Here is a 23,465-nt window from a genome sequence, read left to right on the forward strand (position 1 = left end):
CCGTGTGCAGCAAGGAAGACCCGATGCAGCCAGTACATACATACATACATATATGCATAAATAAATAAAATTTATTAAAAAAAAAAATGACAAGCTAGGGGAAAATATTTGCAGCTCATATCACAAATGAAGGACTCTTTTGCCTAATATATAGAATTCTTAAAGTCAACAAGAAAAAGACCAATGAACCAATAGGAAAAATGGGTAAAAACATGAAAAAGATAGTCTCTAAAGAACAATTTCCCGTAGGCCTATGAAAAGATGCCAAGTTCACTCACAATAAGAGAAATATACAGTGAAACCATACTGAGAGGCTATTTCTCACCTATCAAAGAGTGGCAAAGAAAATTCAAAAGTTTTCACACGAATATATACAAAATAGATAACTAAAAAGAACCTACTGTATAGAACTGGGAACCCTACTCAATACTCTGTAATGACCTACGTGAGAAAAGAATCTGAAAGAGTGGATATATGTATATCTATAACGGAAACTAATGCAGCATTGTAAATCAACTATACTCCAATAAAAATTAATTTAAAAAAAGAAAAGAAAATTCAAAAGTTTGCCACTTCATCGTTATTTACACATTTTCAAAGTTGCCCTCTCTGGCACTATTTCTCTTCTCTACGAGCAATCTTCTAGAAACAACTACCTAATGTCACTGCCGCCATTTGCATGCCTACTCAAAACACGCTGCCAAGGCAGGGGTTCTCAACCGGGGGCAACTCTGCCTTCCAGGGGACATTAGGCAACATCTGCAAACGATTTTGGTTGCCACAGCTGGGGAGTGGGGTGCTACGAGCATCTAATGGGTAAAGGCCCGGGCTGCTGCTAAACATCCTCCAAGGCACAGGACAGCCCACAGCACAGAATTATCCAGCCCAAATGTCCACAGTGCCCAGGCTGAGAACCCCGGCATTCAGGCTGCCTCTGCCATAAACGTTAAATCCAGCGGGCTTTTTCTAAGTCTTCATCTCTCTTGGCCCCTCGGCAGCGTTCAGCACCGCTCACCCTCCCTCCCTCTTAAAAAGCTGTCTTCTCTGACCCAGGTTTCCTTTCTTCATCCCCTTTCCTGGCTCATCCCTGTCTATGTGGCAGTTAAATTTTGGGGTTCCTCAAGGCGGGGTCCTAGCCCCTCTTTTCCTCTCACTCCACACTAACCCTCCTTGTTGTCACTGACTCCCTTGAGTTTAATCACCATCTGCCCAAACCGACCCTGGAGGTTCAGTTCTGCATGTCTAACTTGCTGCTCCTCAATTCCACCCGGATGTTTCCTACGCCCGTGGGACCCATCAGGCTAAGCTTGCCCTCACAATGCTCCGTACCAATTCTCTATCAACGTTCCTTATTTCAGTGACTGACAAAACTGTCGGTCTAGATACGTGAGCCAGGAGCCTAGAAGTCCCCCTCTTCCTCCAACCTCACCAAGGCCTGAGATTTACCCTCTACATATCTTTCTAGTTCATCCGCTTCTTCCATTCCCACTTCCTCCAGTCTGCTCCAGGCCACTGTCACCTTTAGCCTGGACCACTGCGCCATCTCCCACATGGGTTCCCCACCCCGACCCTGCCCTCAGCAGCCAGAGGGCACTTTTCAAGTCACAAAGCTGATCATGTCTTTTCCTCCTGATTAGCCTCTGTTTACTCTTAGGATCAACTCAAAACCCTTAACCTGCTGGCATGGCCTGGTCCCTGCTGGCCTTATCCCACACAGATGACCTTCCAGGGGCCTTCCCACCTTAGATATTGTGAAATTCAGGCCCCTGGTCATTTATACCCCTTAGACTATACAGTGACACTTGAGTGACACAGACCTGAAGGGACCTGTGGCAAGTGATGTTGCTACCTGGGGGAGGAGTGCTCCAAGCAAATGAACAGGAAATGCAAAGACACTTCAGGGATGAGAGGAGTTGAATATCTTCCCCATATACTTACTGGCTGTTTCTATTTCTTTATTTTGGAACTGCCAGTTCGCAGTCTCTGCTATTTGTCCTTTTGGGTTCATGGTCCTTTTCTTTCTGATTTGAAAGAGCTAATTTTGTATCAAGGACACTAGCTCTTATCTATCATTTGTACTACACACTTTAAAAATAGTTGGCCATTTGTGTTTATTTGGTTTGTAGTAGTTTTTGCTGTGTAGAAACTTTTAAATTTTTTATAGTCAGATTTATAATTTCTGAACTTGGTTTCTCACCGGAAGAACACTTTCTCATTGAGATTATTTTTAGAATTCATATTTTCTTCTAATTCTTTTATAGTTTTATTTTTAACTTTGAAATCTCTGATCCATCTGTTGTTTCCTATGCTTTAACGAGTGAGGTATCCAGTGAGTGAGGATCCAGATATATATTTTTCAAAGACTATCAAGTAGCCCATCTTTTTCTCACTAATCTGAAATGCCCCGGTGCCAGGTATTAGGCGCAAACCTACCCCTTCTATACTTGGCCTCGTAATGCAGAGGCCGGGGCTGTGCAAACCACCTTTCTGCTGGGTCAGAGCTCTGCGGTCGTCTCTGTCCATAGGGGGCGCTAGAGCTAGACTTCGAGGATGGAGGACTGAGGATGCACATTGGCCCTGGGGCAATGGTGATGCTTAGGGGTGACTGAGCGGCTTAAGCCCTCCCACCACGTCATCAGTTCCCCCCACAAAGTCATCCCAAATAAACATTCTAAGTTCAACAGCACCCTGGCTCTCCACTGCTGTCTCAAAACAAGCTCCTCCTCCTCTTCCAATCAGATTGCCTTCCCAAAGATGTCTACAGAGAACCTCTGGAACTGACCTTACTTGGGTTCAGAAGGAGAGATCATCAAGGTCCAAGGGGGCTGGTCTCCCAGGTCCAAGACCCGCCTTGCTGAGATCTGCACACAGGTCACCCAGCCCACGAAACTTCTCTTTGCAAAGCTGAGCCCACCCAGGTATATTGACCCAAAGACAGCATTCCCTGCATCCCACTCTCTGGTTCCTCCTCCCCACCACATAGCACTCCGGAAGGGGGACGCAGACCTGAAGGCAGAGTCCCCCAGTGCCAGGGACTGACCCTGCTGGACTGGAAATCCAGTCGCGTCTCTGAGGCCACCAGGCTTCTTCAGCTGTGGCCAGTGCCGCCGTAGTTCTTTGGGCAGCTCCATCACAACACAGGGCCACGAGGCAGCCGCTCTCTAGCTGGCATCTGACGGAAGGGTTGCGGTAGGGAGAGGAGGGATTCTACTTCCTTCGTATGGGTCCCCAAGGGTAGACGTAAGGCTAGTGGGTGGAAGGCACAGGGGCCCTTCCTATTGCTAGTAGCCGTCTTGGAAGGCAGTGAGCTCCCCATCCATGATCCTTTGTCTGGAATGGTTTTCTCCCAAGTATTAACATAACTCACCACTCACCTCCTTCAGCTGTATCACTCAAGTGTCACTTTACCAGTGAGGCCATCTGCAACCACCTTATCTAAAATTGCAAACCTCCCTCTCCATCCCTTTTCCTTGCTCCACTTCCCTAGAGCTTATCATCATATATTTTCTTAATTGATCTTGTTTAGAATCAGTCTTCCACCACTAGAATATAAGCTCCACAAAGGCAGGGGTTTTTTATCTGTTTTGTTCATTACTGAATCCTTTGTGTCTAGAACAGTGCCTGGCACACAGTAAGTGCTCAATAAATATCTGTGGACCAGATTCCTCCCAACCACCTTCAGAAGTAAGTAGTAGTTTTATTTTTTATTTTTTGGATACGCTGTACAGCTTGTGGGATCTTTGTTCCCCGACCAGGGATACAACCCGGGTCCTCGGCAGTGAAAGCTCGGAGTCCTAACCACTGGTCCTCCAGGGGATTCCCAGTAAGTACTATTTTTATCCCCATTTCACAGCTACAGAAACGGAGGCATATAAAGATGAAATAACCGGACTTAGCAGCAGCCCTGGGTCTCCAATCCCAGGCATTCTATGTTCAGGGCATGTGCCCTTAACTCCACACTGTATTGCAGTTACAAAATGCTTATATTCCAACATTGTCTGTAACAGAAGAAGGCTAGAAACAACCTAATTTCCCATCAGTAGGGGAGCAGTTAAATAAATTACAATACTAGGCATCCTGTAATAGCCTATAAAAGCAACCTATAAACGAATTAAGCAGATCTATATGCGCTTATCTGGCGTGACCTCCAAGTTATTGTTGAGTGAAAATAGCAAGATGCAGAACAGTGCATTGCATGGGCTCTTATCTGTAAAACAAAAACATAAACAGGATAATCAGACACAGATAGGTTTGATGTGCAGAGAAAGGTTCTGAATGGATACTCTAGAAACTGTTGACAGGTGAAGGTCTCTAGTGGGAGAAAGTCTTTGCATTCCATTTGGTATTTTGGGGATTTTATTTTATTTTGTTTTTAAATTTATTTATTTATTTATGGCTGCGTTGGGTCTTCACTGCTGTGTGTGGGCTTTCTCTAGTTGCGGTGAGCGGGACTACTCTTCGTTCCGGTGCGCGGGCTTCTCATTGCGATGGCTTCTCTTGTTGTGGAGCACAGGCTCTAGCGCGTGGGCTTCAGTAGTTGTGGCACATGGGCACAGTAGTTGTGGCTTGCGGGCTCTAGAGCGCAGGCTCAGCAGCTGTGGCGCACGGGCCCAGCTGCTCCGCGGCATGCGGGATCCTCCCGGACCAAGGCTCGAACCCGTGTCCCCTGCATCAGCAGGTGGACTCTTAACCACTGCACCACCAGGGAAGCCCCCCTTTGGGGATTTTAAATCATGCACATGATTTACTTTTTTTCAGCAACATAAATCTTCCTCATGGTTTAAAACTCAAATAAAACTACAGGGCTTAGAGACTTCCCTGGTGGCACAGTGGTTAAGAATCCACCTGCCAAAGCAGGGGACACAGGTTTGAGCCCTGGTCCGGGAAGATCCCACATGCCACGGAGCAGCTAAGCCCGTGCACCACAACTACTGAGCCTGTGCTCTAGAGCCCGCAAGCCACAACTACTGAGCCCGTGTGCCACAACTACTGAAGCCTGCGTGCCTAGACCCTGTGGTCCGCAACAAGAGAAGCCACTGCAATGAGAAGCCCACGCACTGCAATGAAGAGTAGCCACCGCTCGCCACAACTGGAGAAAGCCTGCATGCAGCAACGAAGACCCAATGCAGCCAAAAATTAAAAAACAAAAAACAAAAAACCAACCTACAGAGCTTATATCAAAAATTAGCAGTCCCCTACCCCACCTCTCTTGTACTCCAGGTCTCTTCCTAAAGGCAATGAATTCAACTCTTTCAGCTGTTCCTTCTGTTTGCCATTCTCTTTCTTTTCTTCTTTTTTTTTTTTTTTCCATTCTCTTTCCAAGTCAGGGTTTCTCAAACTTCAAGGAGCACGTGAATCACCTGGGATTTTGTTAAAATACAGGTTCTTATTCAGCAGGTCTGAGGCGGGTTCCCAGATTCTGCATTTCCTTATTATTTTTTAAAATATTTATTTATTTATTTATCTGGCTGCGCTGGGTCTTAGTTGCGGCATGCGAACTCTTAGTTGTGGCAAGTGGGATCTAGTTCCCTGACCAGGGATCGAACCCGGGCCCCCTGCATTGGGAGCGTGGAGTCTTAGCCACTGGACCACCAGGGAAGTCCCTGGCATATGCTCTTAATTTGTCAGAAGATTTGTTTGAGCCACTGTAATTGAAGGCCTCTTTGTTACAGCAGCTTAGGTGCACCCTAATTAATAGAGAGTGAAGGGCCATCTCTCACCCATCCCCTACTGGGCAGGGAACCACCCCCCACTGGTGGGAGTGTTTCCTCTCTGGACCTGTCTGGGCCCCCACGTGCACTGCCCAGCATTGGAGGCCTGGCCTAGAGTGTGCACCCAGTGACTACTGAATTTGAATTTGAAATGGGAGCTATTTGTGTCTGTATTTGCTTCCCCCTCGGATTATGAGCAATTTAGGTTCTATCATTCAGGTCTCCGATGAAGGACTTTGAAAAGCACCAGCCATGCTCAGGTGTGCCAAAGGGGAAGGTGCTTTGTCCAAGCTTCAGAGGCCCCTGGGCGAGAGAGCCCGCCCAGTTACTGTGTACCTGGCATTTCACATGCCCTGGTTCACATAATTCTCTCCACCATCCCCCGAGGTAGGTATTTGGAGTGAACCTCAGTAGATTTTGCCTGCCCACCATCCACGGGGGTGAGAGGGAATGAGAAATGAATCAAAACAAGAAAGGGTCCTGTGTGGACCAAGAGTGACAATGTGCCATGAACTGAAGGGAAAGATTAACCCTGCCTTCCGCACACCTGAGTCCAAAATGGAAAATAAGGGGCATGGAGGAGTGTTCGCTGGGGCCTGGGTGGACAGGACAGGTGAGGCCTGGCTGTCAGTGTTCACGTCCCGGTTCCCGGTTCACGAAGGCCAGGGTGCTAGGCTAGGAACCCGGCAGATACAGCCCCTGCGGATGGCCTGAGTGCTTCCAGCCAGCAAAGGCGTGGGTCCAGGGTCCACCAGGAAAGGCCTAGGCTCTCAGGTAAGGAGGTGGGTGGGCCTCTCCAAGGTCGACACATCTCAGGCCTCTTCCTTTTTTAGAGGCTTACTGTGTTCTGGAAACATTAAGAAGTGCCAAAAAAGGCATTATGAACGCCACGGTGTATCTTAACTATTTATACTTGCCTAATTAACATACATGCAAATACAGTGCAAGATAGTTGTTCCGTTCACAAGGTAATGACAGGATTCATAAAGGACAGTGACTCAGGGATACCCCATAGAGGGGTCAGGGGAGGATGTGGTCTGAGATGGGACAAGCTCTTAATGTCCCATAAATGTTCTCGGTTCTCAATCCCATCAGAGAAATTGTCATGCCTGAATGTATAACTGCACGTAGAAATCATATCAGAAGCCTACATTTAAGTCTCTTCAGGAATGTGAGATTCCCCCCACGCCTGAGACAGGTCTGTGAGCCGAGCCTGAGCCCAGGAGGATGGCTGGGGCTGACCCTGAGTGCCAAGGGCTGCAGGCCTGACTCCAGCCCCCCAAAGCCGGTGGGGCTGCCCCTGCTGACGTGTTTCTGGCCCGTAAGTCTGGTGCGGGGGCCACCCCTCGTGGAGGGGGGTCAAATGGCCGAGGTGTAGTGCTCAGACTCTCCCGAGATGCTTGGAGAAGTTTGGAGCCGCCTGGTGACTCTAATCTTCCCTCCCCAGGCGGGGGTCAGAAGCGGGTGGGTGGGGCCGAGAGAAAAAAAGGCAGAGTCTCAGGCTCCTGCGAACTGGGTCTGATCCTCCACCCCCATCCCCAGCCCAAGAGCAGACCCAGCCACCCAAACAGTAGACAGAGCTTCACAGCCACTGAGAATTAAAACCTATTGATTTTCCCCATTAGCTAGAGAACACCATCAGAGTGCATTAAAACCAGGCAAAGCACCAGCATCATGAATAATTAACATCCACAAATGACAAAACCAGGGGGCCCAGGGGAGGGGGAAGGGGCGCCTGGAGGCCTAGGGCACCTGACCCCTTATGACTCCCACCCCAGGGAGTCCTAACCTGGCCTGCCCTCCCCTCCCCTCCCCTCCCCTCCCCCTCCTCCATGAATCTCTACTAGTCCTATCCCCTCTCATTGCCTGTCCTCTCCTCAAAGAAACATCAAGTCTCCAAGGCAAGCAGCCTAGGAAGACAGAGCACTGAGATGAGAATCAGGAATGCCTGGCCCTGCCGTGTGTCACTGTGTGACCTCCAGGGAGTCTGCCCCTTTCTGGGCTCATTCCTCTGGCTAAGTCTACAGATCTATGGTTCCAGAGAGGGACGGTGACTGGCCCAAAGCGCACAACAGGTCTGTAAGCAGAGCCCATACTAGAACCTGGGGCCCCTAGTCATGCCCCCCCAGTCCAGCCTATGGGGCACCTTTAGGCAAATCAGAAAAAAGTCCCCCGCTTTGGATTGACCATTGGAAAATGGCACCCCTCTGGGTGAACCAATTAGATGAAAGCATGCCCTCTGAACAGATCAATTCAAAAGCGACCCTCCCTCTAAGTGGACTAATTTTTAAAAAGGCACTCTTCAGGCTGACCAATAAGAAAAAGGAACTCTTTTGAGTGGACCAATTAGAAAAAGGTGCTCCCCAACCCCTGCATGCGGTCAGAGTTTTAAAGGTGCAAGACTGCAGAGCAGAGGTAGGGCTGCATGTCAGCCCCCGACTCACCACCCACCGGGCTGCCCTGTGCATTGTGTGCAGCCTAAACAACTGTGTGTGGCAGGCTGTGTCCCCACCCCCACATTTTCTTGGCCAAGGAGGCCCAGATCTGTCCTTCCAGCCGGTGGAATTCAGTTCACTGAATTGATGTTTCCTTCCAAGCCGCTCCACCTCCCACGTACTTCCTCAGCCCCTCAGCTGACCCAGGTTCCCACTTCCATCCTCCTCCCACCCATTCTTCCTCCTCAGAGCCCCAGGAGGGGCAGCGCTGGAATGAATACCTCCTACACCTCTGACCGTGTTACCTGCATCTTCTTCCTGCCCTGCAGGGCACCCTGCATCTTTCCATGCCTCTGAGCCTTTGCAGGTACACTGCTCTCTGCTGGTGATGCCCCGCCTCTAGAGCCCCTGGGAAACATCTACTCACTCTAAAACTCAGCTTAAAGACCTTCTCCTCTGCTGCTCACTCTCTCCTTAAACGTGCCAGCTAGTTCTTGCCTCTGAGCCTTTGCACCTGCTGATTCCTCTTCTTGGACCTGTTCTGCCTCCAGATATCCTGCAGATATTCCAGCTGGCTCCTCCTCCTGCCGGTCACAGCTCCAATGTCCCCTCCTTGTGAGGTCTTCCCTGAACACCCTGTCAAACCACCTCCCCATCAGCCTCCCTCACAGCTCCATGTTTTATTTTTTCATAACACTTTTCACAAGATGAATTTATTTTTCCTTTGTTTACTGGTGCTTCCAAAGCCACTATGAATGGCTGTGCATGTTGTAAGTTGCAGAGGAGGTGAGTGGGGCTGGAACACAGCCTGCCATGCACACTACAAGCTGGTGCTGGGGAGAGGGGCGGGGGTGTGTGTGTGGGAGGGGCTGCACCTGCCCGGAGGGAGCGCCTTTCCTAATTCACACACTGTCACCAGGTATACAAGCTTCAGCCCCAACGGCCTCCAGCTGTGACAGGCAAGCCCACCAACTCAGGAAGTGTCTGCCCTCTCCATTGCTGTGAGTCCAGTGTCCAGCGCAGTGCCTGGCACGTAGCTGGTGCTCAGTAAACATTTTTCAGTTTTTTTGGGCTGCACCTCTCGGCTTGCGGGTTCTTAGTTCCCCGACCAGGGATTGAACCCAGGCCTCAGCAGTGAACGCGTGGAGTCCTAACCACTGGACTGCCAGGGAATTCCCCAACATTTTTCAAGCAAACAAATTCTACTCGGATTCCCCCACTCCCACCCTCTCCCCACACTCTTCAATAGAATACACCATGCATGTGGTCCATTTCTGGGTCCCACAGGGGCTGCGTGTAGTTCATTGTTGGGGGTGGTCCCACAGGAAGCCAGTGACAGAACTGGACCCAGACTTGGTGACGGTAATTGTTTGTTAAGGGAATGCAGAGGGGATCCAGGAGTGGATGCGTAAGTGAAGGAGTCCTGGGTATGCTCCCTGCAACTCAGTGCCCTGCTCGTGACAGGGACGATGCCCTGAGACCCCAGTCTCACCCGGCTCCCTGGAGAAGCGCGGGGTGGGTTCAGGTGGCCCCGAGCACTCTGACCAAGATCCAGATGCCGAGCGCTGCACAGTCATTCTTGGGCAAGAGGTGGCATCTGAGGGTCCCGTGGGAGGCAGGCCAGGCTCAGGCGGGGGCGGAACTCAGGCGCTGCCTTCCCTCTGCTCCCTGTGGCCACCCGCCTACCGGCCTCCCAGCTCTGGCAGGGAAGGAGTTAACCTCCCGGCTTCTCAGCGTGAATGTGGAGCTATTAATACCCACAGCCAAGCCGGTCTGCCCGAGCAGCCACTGGAGTCGGAAGAGCCGGGAGCAAAGAGAGCTCCAGTCGGAGCCAGCGCTGGAGCCAGGACTCCAGGGTCCAGAACTTTTCTCGGGGATAGCGAGGGCACTGTGCCAGCCTCACCTGGTCCTTGCCCACCTTCCAGCTTCAGGTCCCGACTGTCCTTCCCGGAGGCCACCCGTGCCGTGCCACCCACCCCAGCTGGGGAGAGCAAACTTTCTTAGGGAAACCACCGCCATTGCCGTGCTGGCTGGACGGGGAGGAGCAGACGGCTGGACAGACAGATGAACAGATGGACAGGACATCTGCGAACCTGTCCTCCTGGTCCTGCCTCTGACAGGCTGCAGCAGAGCGGGCAGCTGAGGGGCCTCGGGCGCCACCAGGGGCAGCAAGGGGCCCTGCTGGACCTTTGTGCACCAGCCAGCTGCCTCTGAGTCCAGGCGGCTGGAAGCTGCTTCCAGGGGCCCAACCCCGTGGCTGGAAGGTCTGTGGGTCAGGACAGCAGATCCCACCAGACAGAGCCCCAGGCTCTCCCACCCACCGAGGCGACGGGTAACCTGAGTGAAAAGGCACAGGTGGCAGGTGGGCAGGTACAGGCGCGGGGTCCTGAAGCCAACAGGCTACTGACCCTGGAGCACGCTGGCTCGGGGACCCCTGCCCAGGCAAAGGACGATGCTGCCGAGGCCGCCACCAGCCACCCCTGCCCCGTCCTGGAGCTGCCTCCGGCCTGGCCCCTGGGCTGTGGAACAGAGGATGTGCCAGCCTTCTGCTTCGTCTGTTTCCACAGGGAGGAGGAGGAGGAGCTGCTGGAAGAAGTCCCACTGCAGAGGTCAGTGCCCGAGGTGGGCAGCGGGTGGGCAGGGTGAGGGCACAGGGCTCGAATGGGGCCCCTGGGGGCCTGGAAGTCCTGCTTCCGAGTTCCTCGTCTGTCCACTGCTTACCAGCCACCGCCACCTCCCTGTGTCAGACTCTCAGATCTCTCACCTGGGTATCCCCACAGCCTCCTCCCTGTCTCTCCCATCCTGCCCCCACAGTGACCCTCCTGTCCTTTCCCATTGTGGTCATGTCCTCCCTGCTCAGAGCCCTCCATGGCTCCCAGCTCCCACACGATGAAGTCAATACTCAGCTGGGCATTCAAGGCCTGTGAGATCAGGCCAGCCCCACCCACCTCATCTTGCTCTGCTCTCCTGTATTCACCCCCAGAGAAACCCTGCCCAGACTTCCCTTCTCCTGGCTCCCCTCCTTCTAGGCCCAGCTGCAATACCTCCTCCTCCAGGAAGCCCTCCAAGAAGCCCCTGCCCCATCCCAAGCTGAAAGCCACCTTTCCTCCCTACACTGCACGGACACCTAATAGTGATAGGTTTTCGTTGAGTTAATAAGTGGAAATGTCTGTGTGTGCATATGCATGCGTGTATGTGAGTTTGTGTATAAAAGAAAGGGAAGGGAGGGGAATGAAGGTTTGTGTGTGTATGTGATTGGGTATCTGGGTGTGAGTATGTGGGATTGTGAGTATGTGTACATGTCTGTGGCACTGGGTGTGAGTTCTATGTACTTATGTGGGGAAGGGGGTGTGCACTGGGACCGGGTCGGGGGGTTCATGCCCTAGAGATCATTGTCTCTTTTGCCAGCTCTCCCTACCCCCACCTTCAGGAAAACCCAGGCTCCAGCCAAGTGCATTTCACAAGCTGTGACTGCAAGCTCCAGGAATAGATGGATCATCTGTAGGGGAGACAGGGGTCACCTCTCTCCAGCCCAGCCTGCCCACGCCTCCATCACTGCCTGAGTCAGCACTGCCCTGGGTGGCGAGAAGGGCAGGCTCAGGGCCAGCCCAGGTGTGCCCTCTGGGCCCCTAGCAGGAGGGCGGGAGTATGGGCTCCTGCAGCCTGGGACAGTTTCCTCCCTGAATCTCACTGTTGGACCTGGGTCAGTCATTTCCCTTCCGCGGGTCTCTGTCTCCTCATCTGGGAAACGGTGGGCTGCTCCTTGCATGGTTGTCAGTTCATCATTCAGCAGCGACTGAGAGCTCATAGTACGCCAGGGCCCCAGCCCTCATGGGGTCCAGCCTACTAGGAGAGACTCGAAAGCAAACCAATCAGTTTGGCAGCGCGATGGGCGCCTTGATGGGCGTGAGTGCACTGCGCGCAGGGAGTGAGGGGGAGGGACTGACCACCTCTGCCCGCAGGAACCCTAGGAGCCCCTGCGGGTCTGTCTTAAAGGACAGGTCCTCTGCCAGGTGGTGTGTGAAGTTAAGGAAAGGACATCCCAGGCAGGGGGTACGGCAAGAGCAAAGACTTGGTGATATGAAAAAAATTGTGTGGGCATGGTGGAGATGGGGCTGACAGGGTCTGCGGGGGCCAGATCACCAAGGGCCTTGACTGCTGAGCCAAGGACTTGATCTATAGGTGATGGGGTGAGCAGTGGGGAGGGCTTGAAGCAAAACGGGGCCAAGTTAGGCAACTCAATGAGGTCACAAGTGTGGAAGTGTTTCTCGAAATCCAAAACAATGGATTCCTGAAAGCATCACTATTTTCATAGTAAGAGCTCAAAATGCTTGTTGAATGATTGGACGAATGGACGAATGAATGAATGAATGAATGAATGAATGTGATGTGGGGAGATGGGACATCAGAATCACTGAGCTGGTGGGCGCTGGCCCTTTAAGATCTGGCAAGGGGACACCGCCAGGCTGGGCAGAGACAGTGACCACAGGTGCCAGGTGGTAAAGCTAAAAATACTGAGTGATGTGGACACCCAGGCTGCAGGAGCCAGGCAGTGCAGGCGGGGAGGGAGTGGGGGAGGCTCTGGAGTGTTTCTTTCCTACTGGAGGAGGGGCAGTGGGCAGTGAGGTCTGGTAGGGTCACCTTGGGGGTTTAGAGGAGCCTGTCCCCCTCCCACACTACTCTCAGACTTTCTCCAGCCCCTGGAAGGCGCCACCTTTCACTCCCAATAGCTGTCATGTTTAGTAGCCCCAGGGCGTGCTAATTCTGAGGCATCCTGCTTCTCTGTGACTCTGGGGAAGTCAGTTCTTCTCTTTGGGCCTCTGTAAAATTAAAGCATTGCTGGGGCGCTTTTAGGGACAGAGAAGCAAGGAGGGATGCAGGCAACCAGTTCACTCATGTGTGGATTCAGCAAATGCTCCCCGAGGCCTCCTGGGGACTAGATGCTGAGGCCACAGAGATGAAAACAAACCACGCACTTCCCTGGAGGAGCCCAGCAAGGATACACTGGAACAATTGCATGCAGCGCAATGTGCTGTCATTGAGGTGTGAACGCAGTGCCCTCGGTGGGCTGATGCAAGAAACGGCCACACTGAGAACTCATCTGCATGTGGTGAAAATTTGTCAACAAAAGCATCACCCATCAGCCACCTCCACTTGATGCTTGATGTGTGATTAAGGTGAGGCTCGCGGCCTTAATGAACAAGCCCTGGAACCGCACGCGCTTCACATGGCAGAGCCTCCTGTGCTGCTCACGCAAAGTCCAGAGGGGACTGGGGTGTGGGGGACACTCTGCTCTACTCAGTCTTTCGGGGACCCAGGCTCCTCCCACCTTGTGATACTGTCATCACCCAGGGCCTCAGAATCCATCGCCGGATCCTCTGCTTCCACTGGCAAATGAAGAAGAAAGAGGGTGGAGATCACATGGAAGGGTTTTCCGAGCCAAAGCTGCAAGTGGCCTACTTCACTTCTGCCCACACTACATGGCCAAAGCAGCTAATTGCAAGAGAAACGGGGAAACGTAGTCCTGTTGTGAAAATGTTATATTTGGTATACATGAAAGCGCCTGGCACATAAGAGGTACCCAGCATGTTCGTGCGGAATGCATTCATTCACTCTGCAGATTTCACTGAGCACCCTCAGTGGACTTGTACTAGAAACTGGGCAGTGAAAACACCAGTCCTGCTCTCAGTGGGCTTTTATCAAAGGGGCAGTCAAACAAAATACAAGTAAACAAACAAACAAATACCATCTTCCGTGTTCAAAACCCACTGTTAAGGAAATGACCAGAGGGATGGTTGGGGGAGACACCCACTTGACATAAGGGGGAGGGGAGGTAGGGACAATTCATCTAAGACCTCAAGAATCAGAAGGAGCTGAGCAGAGTTGGAGGAGGAGCATTTCAGGCATGGAGAACAGAGAGTACAAAGGCCCAGAGGCAGGTTAGAGTTTGGAGACTGTGAGAAAATGTCAGGTCATTGTGGCTAGAGGAGGGTGAGTGATGGGAAGAGTGATACGGGCGATGGGGAGAGTGACAAGGGTGACGGGGAGAGTGACAAGGGCGACGGGGAGAGTGACACGGGTGACGGGGAGAGTGACACGGGCAATGGGGACAGACAGGAATGGCTAGATCACGTAGGCCTTGTGGGCCATGGTGAGGAGGATGGATTTTATTCTGGATAAGATTGGGAAAGATTTGGAGGCTTTTAAGTGGGGGAAGCCATATAATTTGATTGACATCTTAAGTGATCACTTGGGCTGCTCCGGAGAGAATCCATGGCAGCCAGCCCAGAGTAGACACAGGAAACCAGGGTGGAGGTCATGGTGATGATGGAGGGGGCCATGGTGTTGGCCTGGACCATGGTGGCCCATGGAGACGGGGGAAATAGGTGCCTTCTAGATATATTTGGGAGACAGAATTTGCTGATGGGTTAAAGGAAGAAGGGAAGCAAGGATGAATCTGAGGTTTCTGGGTTGGATAAGTGTGGGGATGATGGGAAGGTTCAAGGGAGGGAAGAGACGTGATGGGAAACTCAAGAATTCGGCCATGGATGTTTTCAACATAGAAGCACATGAGATGCCCAAGTGAAGATGTCAAGTGATACTCTTGATACTAAGAGTCCGGAGCTCAAAGCTGGAGTTTTTGGGCGGGCAAGAGGATATCAGAGACTTCAGTGTGAAGATGGCATTGAAAGCCATGAGGTTGGGACTTCCCTGGTGGCGCAGTGGTTAAGAATCTGCCTGCCAATGCAGGGAACACGGGTTCGAGCCCTGGTCCGGGAAGATCCCACATGCCGCGGAGCAACTAAGCTCTTGCACCACAACTACTCAGCCTGCGCTCTAGAGCCCGCGAGCCACAACTACTGAAGCCCATGCGCCTAGAGCCCATGCTCCGCAACAAGAGAAGCCACTGCAATGAGAAGCCTGTGCACCGCAACGAAGAGTAGCCCCTGCTCCCCGCAACTAGAGAAAGCCCGCACGCAGCAGCGAAGACCCAACGCAGCCAAATTTTAATTAATTAATTAAAAAAAAAAAGAAAACCATGAGGTCACAAGGAGAGAGAGGAGAGGAGAGGCCCCAGGATGGAGCCCTGAGGAACTCCACAATTTTGGGGTCACGTGGAGGAGACGCTAACAAGGGCGGAAGAGAAGTAAAGTAGGAGGGAAACCAGGAGCATGGGTAGTCATGGAAACCAAGAGACGAGTGTCTCAAGGAGGAGAGAGAGGTGGACAACTGGCTTCAGAGATGCCAAATGGCCAAGGAAAAGGAGAATAGATTCAGCAGCACAGAAGTTGAAAGTGCCCCGGATAAGAACATTTCATGGAGGGGTGGAGACAGGAGTAGGTGTGAGCAGAAACTTCTGGTTAAAGACGGTGGATCGAATACACACATCTAATTTCTCTGTGTCCTGAAACTCCATGAAAAAGAAGTGAGTGGGTTTTTTTTTTCTTTTCCTTTATGGTTTATTACAAGATATTGAATATATTGATAGTTCCCTGTGCTATACAGCAGGACCTTGTTGTTGCTGGTTTTTTGGTTTTGTTTTTTAGTGGTGTTTTTTGGCCACACCGTTCCCTGACCAGGGATCTAACCCGCGCCCCCTGCAGTGGAAGCACGGAATCTTAACCACTGGACCTGCAGGGAAGTCCCAGGACTTTGTTGTTTGTCTCTTTTATATATAGTAGTTTGTATTGGTTAATCCCAAACTCCTAATTTATCCCTCCCCCACTTTCCCCTTTGGTAACCATAAGTTTGTTTTCTATGTCTGTGTCTGTTTCTGTTTTTCAAATAAGTTCATTTGTATCATATTTTAGATTCCACATATAAGTGATATCATCTGATATTTATCTTTGTCTGGCTTACTTCACTTAGTGTGATAATCTCTAGGTCCATCCATGTTGCTGCAAATGGCATTATTTCGTCCTTTTTATGGCTGAGTAATATTCCATTGTGTGTGTGTGTGTGTGTGTGTGTGTGTATATAAATATAAAATTGTATATATACATTGTATTATATATATATATATATATCACATCTTTTTTATTATTTTTTTTATTGAGGTATAGTTGGTTTACAATGCTGTGCCAATCCCTGCTGTACAGCAAGGTGACTCAGTTTTACACATACATACATTCTTTTTTAAATATTCTTTTCCATTATGGTTTATCCCAGGAGATTGGATATAGTTCCCTGTGCTATACAGTAGGACCTTGTTGTTTATCCACTCTAAATGTAATAGTTTTGTAGATAGGTTCATTTGTGCCATACTTTAGATTCCACATATAAGTGATATCATATGGTATTTGTCTTTCTCTTTCTGACTTACTTCACTTAGGATGATAATCTGTAGTTGCATCCATGTTGCTGCAAATGGCATTATTTTTTTCTTTTTTATGGCTGAGTAGTATTCCACTGTATATATGTACCACATCTTTATCCATTCATCTGTTGATGGACATTTAGGTTGTTTCCATGTTTTGGCTATCGTGAATAGTGCTGCTATGAACATAGGGGTGCATACCACATCTTCTTTATTCATTCATCTGTCAGTGGACATTTAGGTAGCTTCCATGTCTTGGCTATTGTAAATAGTGCTACAGTAAACATTAGGGTGCATGTATCTTTTCGAATTAGAGTTTTCTCTGGATATATGCCCAGGAGTGAAATTGCAGTGTCATATGTTAACTCTTTTAGTTTTTTAAGGAACCTCCATACTGTTCTCCATAGTGGCTGCACCAGTGTACATTCCCACCAACAGTGTAGGAGGGTTCCCTTTTCTCCACATGTGAGTGGGTTTTTAAGGTGTATTTATTGCTCTTTTGTTGCTGCCATAACAAACTACCACAAACTTAGTTGTTTAAAACCAAATTTATCATCTTACTGACTATATGTCAAAAGCCCAACACAGGTCTCCCTGGGCTAAAATCAAGGTGTTGACAGGGCTGCTCTTGGAAGCTCTTTCTGGAAGAACTTTCTGGAAGCTCTAGGGGAGAATCCATTCCCTTGTCTTTTCCAAGGTGCCGTTTTCCAGTTGGCCCCCTCCCTCTGGCAAGGTAGCGTCTCTCTGGCCCTGCTTCTCTCATCACGTCTTTCTTGGACCACGGCTGGGAAAGGTTCTCTGCTTTTAATGCTGCATGCGATTAGCTTGGGCTCACCTGAACAATCCAAGATCATCTCCCCATCTCAAGGTCCTTAACCTTAATCTCACCTGCAAAGTCCCTTTCTGCCACGTAATGTAACATACTCCCAGATTCTGGAGATTAGGACACAGACATTTTGTGGGATTAGGTGGTCCATTATTCTGCCTGCCACAGCATGAATCAGCAAGAACTAATACATTGAAAAAGGAGACAATAGCAACACAGTTTCGGAATCTGGAAAGCAGAAGAACATGGTAAATGATGTAGCAGTCTGATGAAATTGCACCTCAAGTGAACCCTAAATTGGGGGTGAGAAAGCCAAGGGGCACCACAGTTCCCCCACAAAACCCCGAAAGGCCCTGGTGTTAATGGACTAAGTATACCCTGGAAGTGAGCGTAAAGCCGGGGCCAAAAACAGGAGGATTGGTCTAAGAAGGGCTTTAATTCTCAGCTTTCTTTCTCTGCTCAGCACCACTGGGCAGCTGCCTCTCCCCCACCCTGACAAAGACCGAAGGCTTATTCTCCAGAGAGGATAAAACACAGAGTCTCTGAACTAGAGGACAGGGCACCGTGAGGACGAGGGGAGAGTTCTATACCCTACTGGTGGGATTATTTGAATATTGCATCCTGAATGTGGGGAGCTCTGCCCCCGCCCCCATCACCTGGGGCCTCCTTCCCCATCTCAGCTCCCAGAATAGCGAAGTCCAGCCTAAACTCTCCAGGCAGGACACTGCAGATTTATTCCCTTCAATCTCTGAATATATTAACAATGGGTATTTTTTTCTTGCTCTTCTCTTGTTTCCTGTTTTAGTTTTCTTCTCTCCGTGCATAGTTTCTGTTTCCTCCAGATTTTTTTTTCTTTTCAGATTACTTCTGCCTACTACTGAGCCCGTGTGGGCTTAGTTGCCCTGCAGCATGTGGGATCTTAGTTCCCTGACCAAGGATCGAACCCGTGTCCCCTGCATTGGAAGGCAGATTCTTAACCACTGGACCACTAGTGTCAGACTCTCCAAGAAAAGGATACCTAAAAAGGTTGGCATCAGGGATTTCCCAATGAAACAACCCAATGCAAATTCTCTATATTGACCCCCTGAGTCAGCCAAGCCCCCTACCCATAGCATAGAGCTACTCAGCAGCTTGCTTGCATAAGTTGTATTTTTCTATTCTTTAATCAAGGCATAATTACTGTGAAATGCAAAGGTCTTAAGTGGCCAAATGAGTTTTGACAAATGTATACACCTGTGTAACCCACACCTTAATCAAGATATTACCATGTGAGGTAACATTCAGGCTTTCATCATGCCCCAGTCAATACCCAACACACACAGAGGCAACTACTATTCTATCAGCTCTTTAACTCTCTTAAATACGAGCAGATAACCAGGGACCATCAACATTTGCGAAAAACCTCTAATATGAGAGGCAGAACAAAAACAAACAGAAAAACAGAATTTAGAGGAAACAGAATATGCAGGGAAAAGAAAACTTAAAAGCAAAACTATAATTACTATATTCAGAGATTTAGGAAAATATATTGCAACTATGAAACAAAAACTAGATGCTATTTTGAAAGGGAAAAAACCTCTGAGGATGAACAAAACAAAACAAAAAAGTTCTTAAAAATTAAGAATATCATAGCAGTGGGAGTTTGGAGTTAGCAGATGCAAACTAGTATACATAGAATGGATAAAAAACAGGTCCTACTATATAACGTAGGGAACTATGTTCAATATCCTGTGATAAACCATAATGGAAAAGAAAATGAAAAAGAATGTGTGTGTGTGTGTGTGTGTGTGTGTGTGTGTATATATATACATATATATATATGCTGAATCACTTTGCTATACAGCAGAAATTAACACAACATTATAAATCAACTATACTTCAATTAAAAAAAAAAGAATATCATAGCAGAAATGGAAAACTTATTTAATAGAGTTAGGGGTCAGCAAACTACAGCCTTCGGGCCAAATCCAGCCTGTCACCTGCTTTTTTTTTTTTTTTAATATTTATTTATTTATTTTTGGCTGTGTCGGGTCTTCGTTGCAGCCCACAGGATGTTTTGTTGCAGCATGTGGGCTCTTTGCTTCATTGCAGCCTGTGCGCTTCTCTCTAGTTGTGGTGCACGGGCTCCAGAGTATTCAGGCTCAGTAGTTGCAGCCCGTGGGCTTAGTTGCCCTGCAGCATGTGGGATCTTAGTTCCCCGACCAAGGATCGAACCCGTGTCCCCTGCATTGGAAGGCAGATTCTTAACCACTGGACCACCAGGAAAGTCTCCTGTCACCTGTTTTTTAAATAAAGTTTTATTGGAAAACAGCTACACCGTTTGTTTATGTACTGCCTATGGCTGCTTTCACATTGGTGGAGTCGAGTAGTTGTTACAGAGACCCTAAGGCCCATAAAGCCTCAAATATTTACCATTGAGCCCTTTATAGGAAAAGTTTCCTGACCCCCGGGGTTAAAAGATAAAGTTGAGGAAATTTTCCAAAAAGTAAAGCAGAAAGGTAATGATACGTATCTGTTTGGATCCTCCAGTAAACAGATGGTGAGCTGAGTTAGCAGTGTAAGAAGTCCTGGGGGGCTAATGCTTGTGAAAAATAAAGGAGGAGGAATCAGGATTGGGCAGGAGGAGTCTTTAGACCGTGACGTAGATCTGACACCCGTGAAATGAAGGCGGAAAGGAAATAAATCTGGGAAGAGAGAGCCTGACTTTGGTGTAGATCAAAGTCTTGACCAACCCAGTGGGGGCTGCAGAGCAAAGACTGTCCATTGGAGGAGCCCCACATTGGGCAGAAAGGGCAAGGTCCTGGTGTCCCTGCTGTGCTCAGTCATTGGCTGGGCTGCCCAAGAAGACCTTGGTCTTGAGTCAAAGGCTGTGGTAGGTCTCAAAGGCACTGTAGTTGGAGGCTGTCAACCAACTGCACTCTTCACAGCTGAGTAACAAGTTCTTTCTTGAAGGGAGAACCCAGTGGGGCACCTGCATGGCTGCCACAACATGGACAATAGGAAAGAAAGAGTAAGAAAGAGGAGCAGTGCAAGAACCTGACACCTTAACACAGGAGATCCAGAAAGAGAAGAGAGAAAGCAGAGAAGAGGAAATAAGTCGAAGAAATATTTCAAATATTTCTCAGAATGGAAGGACCTGAGTTTCCAGATCAAAAGGGCTCACTGAGGACTTCCCTGGTGGTGCAGTGGTTAAGAATCCGCCTGCCAACGCAGGGGACACGGGTTCGAGCCCTGGTCTGGGAAGATCCCACATGCTGCGGAGCAAAAAAACCCATGTGTCACAACTGCTGAGTCTGCGCTCTAGAGCCCGTGAGCCACAACTACTGAAGCCCATGCGCCTAGAGCCCGTGCTCCGCAACAAGAGAAGCCACCGCAATGAGAAGCCCGCGCACTGCAATGAAGAGGAGCCCCGTGGCAACTAGAGAAAACCCATGCGCAGTGACAAAGACCCAACGCAGCCAAAAAATAAGTAAATAAAATTAATTAATTAATTAAAAAAAGAGAAAAGATGCACATACAGAAATCAATTTAATACAGGATAGATGGATGTAATATATGTGATATATGGATGTGAGATCACTCTAGAGAAGTGAGGAGGGAATGATGGGGGAAGTAGCATCTGCATCTCTGAAAAAGAAGTAGGGTTTCAGAAGGACAGTATGGAGGAAAGGCATCAAGAAGAAGGAGCAGCATGAACCACCGCATAGAGGCAGGAGCATGATTTGTCCCGCGTGGCTGCAGTATAAAGGGTTAAGGGGAGTTTAGGCTGGAGAGGTAGGTTGGGGCCAGGTTGAGGAAGGCCTCCAATTCCGGCAAGAAGTTTGGATGTTACTCAGTAAGCAGTAAAAGCCTTTCAGTTGCTCGCTGCAACTAGAGAAAGCCTGCGCACAGCAACAAAGACCCAACGCAGCCAAAAATAAATAAATAAATAAACAAATTTATATATTAAAAAAAAAGAGGGCCCACTGAGTGTCCAAAAAAAGGATAAAGTTCGACCCACACCACAGCCAGTCACTATTAAATTTCAGAACGCAGAGACAAGAAGAACATTCTACCATATTCTAATAAGGATCAAGAATCATAATGGCATCAGATTTCTCAACAGCAATCCTGGAAACCAGAAGACAAGGAAGCTATTTTCAAAAGTATAAAAGAATTATTTTCGGTCTAGAATTTGATACTTAGCCAAACCATTAATAAAGTACAAAAAAGATCTTTTTAGATTTACTAAGGCTCAAAAATTTACCTCCCACGCACCCTTTCTTAAGAAAGCTACTGGAGGATGTGTTCCTAAAACAAGGAAGTAAACCAAGAAAGAGTAAACCTGGGATGCAGGAAACAAGGGAGCCAACACAAGAGAGAGTTGAAGGGCATCTCCCAGATGTTGGTGAAGGGAGATCCCAGGGCAGCTTCTCTGAGGAGCAGGCCTGGAGGGCAGGCAGTTCACATTGGAAAAGTCAGAAGGTTCTAGAAAAGTTTTCTTCAAGGAGATGAAACTGATAGGATGCCCAATATACTTAAACTTTTGAAAGATTTACACAACAAAGAGAGAGTGTGGGTTGAATTAGACATAAACACAGAAAAACAGGCCCTACTCCCCCCTCAAAAAAGTTATTAAACCCAAGAAGAACAACTTTTGTGCAGAAAAGGGAAATTAAAAATTTTAAACTTCTGCTCTAACACACTGTTAAGAGAATGAGAAGATAAGCCATAGAATGGGAGAAAAACATTTGCAAAAGACATCTGATCTGATATAGAAATGTTTAACTGATAAAAGACTGTTATCCAAAGTATACAAAGAACTGGTGAAACTCAACAATAAGAAAATGAACAACCCAATTAAAGAATGGGCAAAAGATCTGAACAGCCACTTCACCAAAGATGATATGCAGATGGAATATAAGCATATAAAAGATGCTCAACGTCATATGTCATCAGGAAATAGCAAATTAAAACAACAGTGAGATACCAGTACACACTTACTAGAATGACCCACATCTAAAACACTGACAACACCAAATGCTGGTGAGGATGTGGAGCAAGAGGAACTCTCATTCATCGCTGTGGGAATGCAAAATGTTACAGCCACTTTGGAAGATGGTCTGGCAGTTTCTTACAAAGCTAAACATACTCTTTTTTTAAAATTATTTATTTATTTTTATTTACTTATTTATGGCTGTGCTGGGTCTTCGCTTCCGTGCGAGGGCCCTCTCCAGCTGCGGCAAGCGGGGGCCACTCTCCATCGCGGTGCGCGGGCCTCCCACCACCGCGGCCCCTCCCGTTGCGGAGCACAGGCTCCAGACGCGCAGGCTCAGCAATTGTGGCTCACGGGCCCAGCCGCTCCGCAGCACGCAGGATCCTCCCAGACCAGGGCCCAAACCCGTGCCCCCCGCATTGGCAGGCAGATTCTCAACCACTGCGCCACCAGGGAAGCCCCTAAACATACTCTTAACATATGATCCAACAATAGCATTCCTTGGTATTCACCCAAATGAGTTAAAAACTTATGTCTGCACAAAACCCTGCACATGAATGTTTATAGCAGCTTTTTTCATAATTGCCAAAAACTTGGAAGCATCTAAAATGTCCTTCAATAGGCGAATGGATAAACAAACTGTGATATACCCATACAATGGAATATTATTCTGTGATAAAATGAGCTATCAAGCCACAAAAAGACATAGAGCAATCTTAAATGCATATGGCTAGGTGAAAGGAGCCAATCTGAAAAGGCTATATGCTGTATGCCTCCAACTACAGGACATTCTGAAAAAGCCAATACTAGAGACAGTAAAAAGATGAGTGGTTGCCAGGGGCTGGTGGGGAGGGAAGGAGGGATGAGTAGGGGGAGCACAAAGGATTTTTAGGGCAGTGAAACTATTCTGTATGATCCTGTAACGGTGGGTCCATGACCCTAGGCATCTGTCAAAACCCATAGAATGTACAACACAGAGTGAGCCCTCCTCATGTAAACTATGGACTTTAGTTAATATTAGTGTATCAGTATTGGTTCATCAATTGTAACAAGCTTACCACACTAATGCAAGATGCTGATAATAGGGAAAAATGGGGAGGGGGTATACATGGGAACTCTCTGTACTTTCTGCTCTGCTGTTCGATAAACCTAAAACTAAAATAGAAAGTCTATCATAAAAAAGGAAGAAAAGGGAAAGAAA

Source organism: Eschrichtius robustus, chromosome 16 (assembly GCF_028021215.1).
Source record: "Eschrichtius robustus isolate mEscRob2 chromosome 16, mEscRob2.pri, whole genome shotgun sequence".
Classification (NCBI taxonomy): Eukaryota; Metazoa; Chordata; class Mammalia; order Artiodactyla; family Eschrichtiidae; genus Eschrichtius; species Eschrichtius robustus.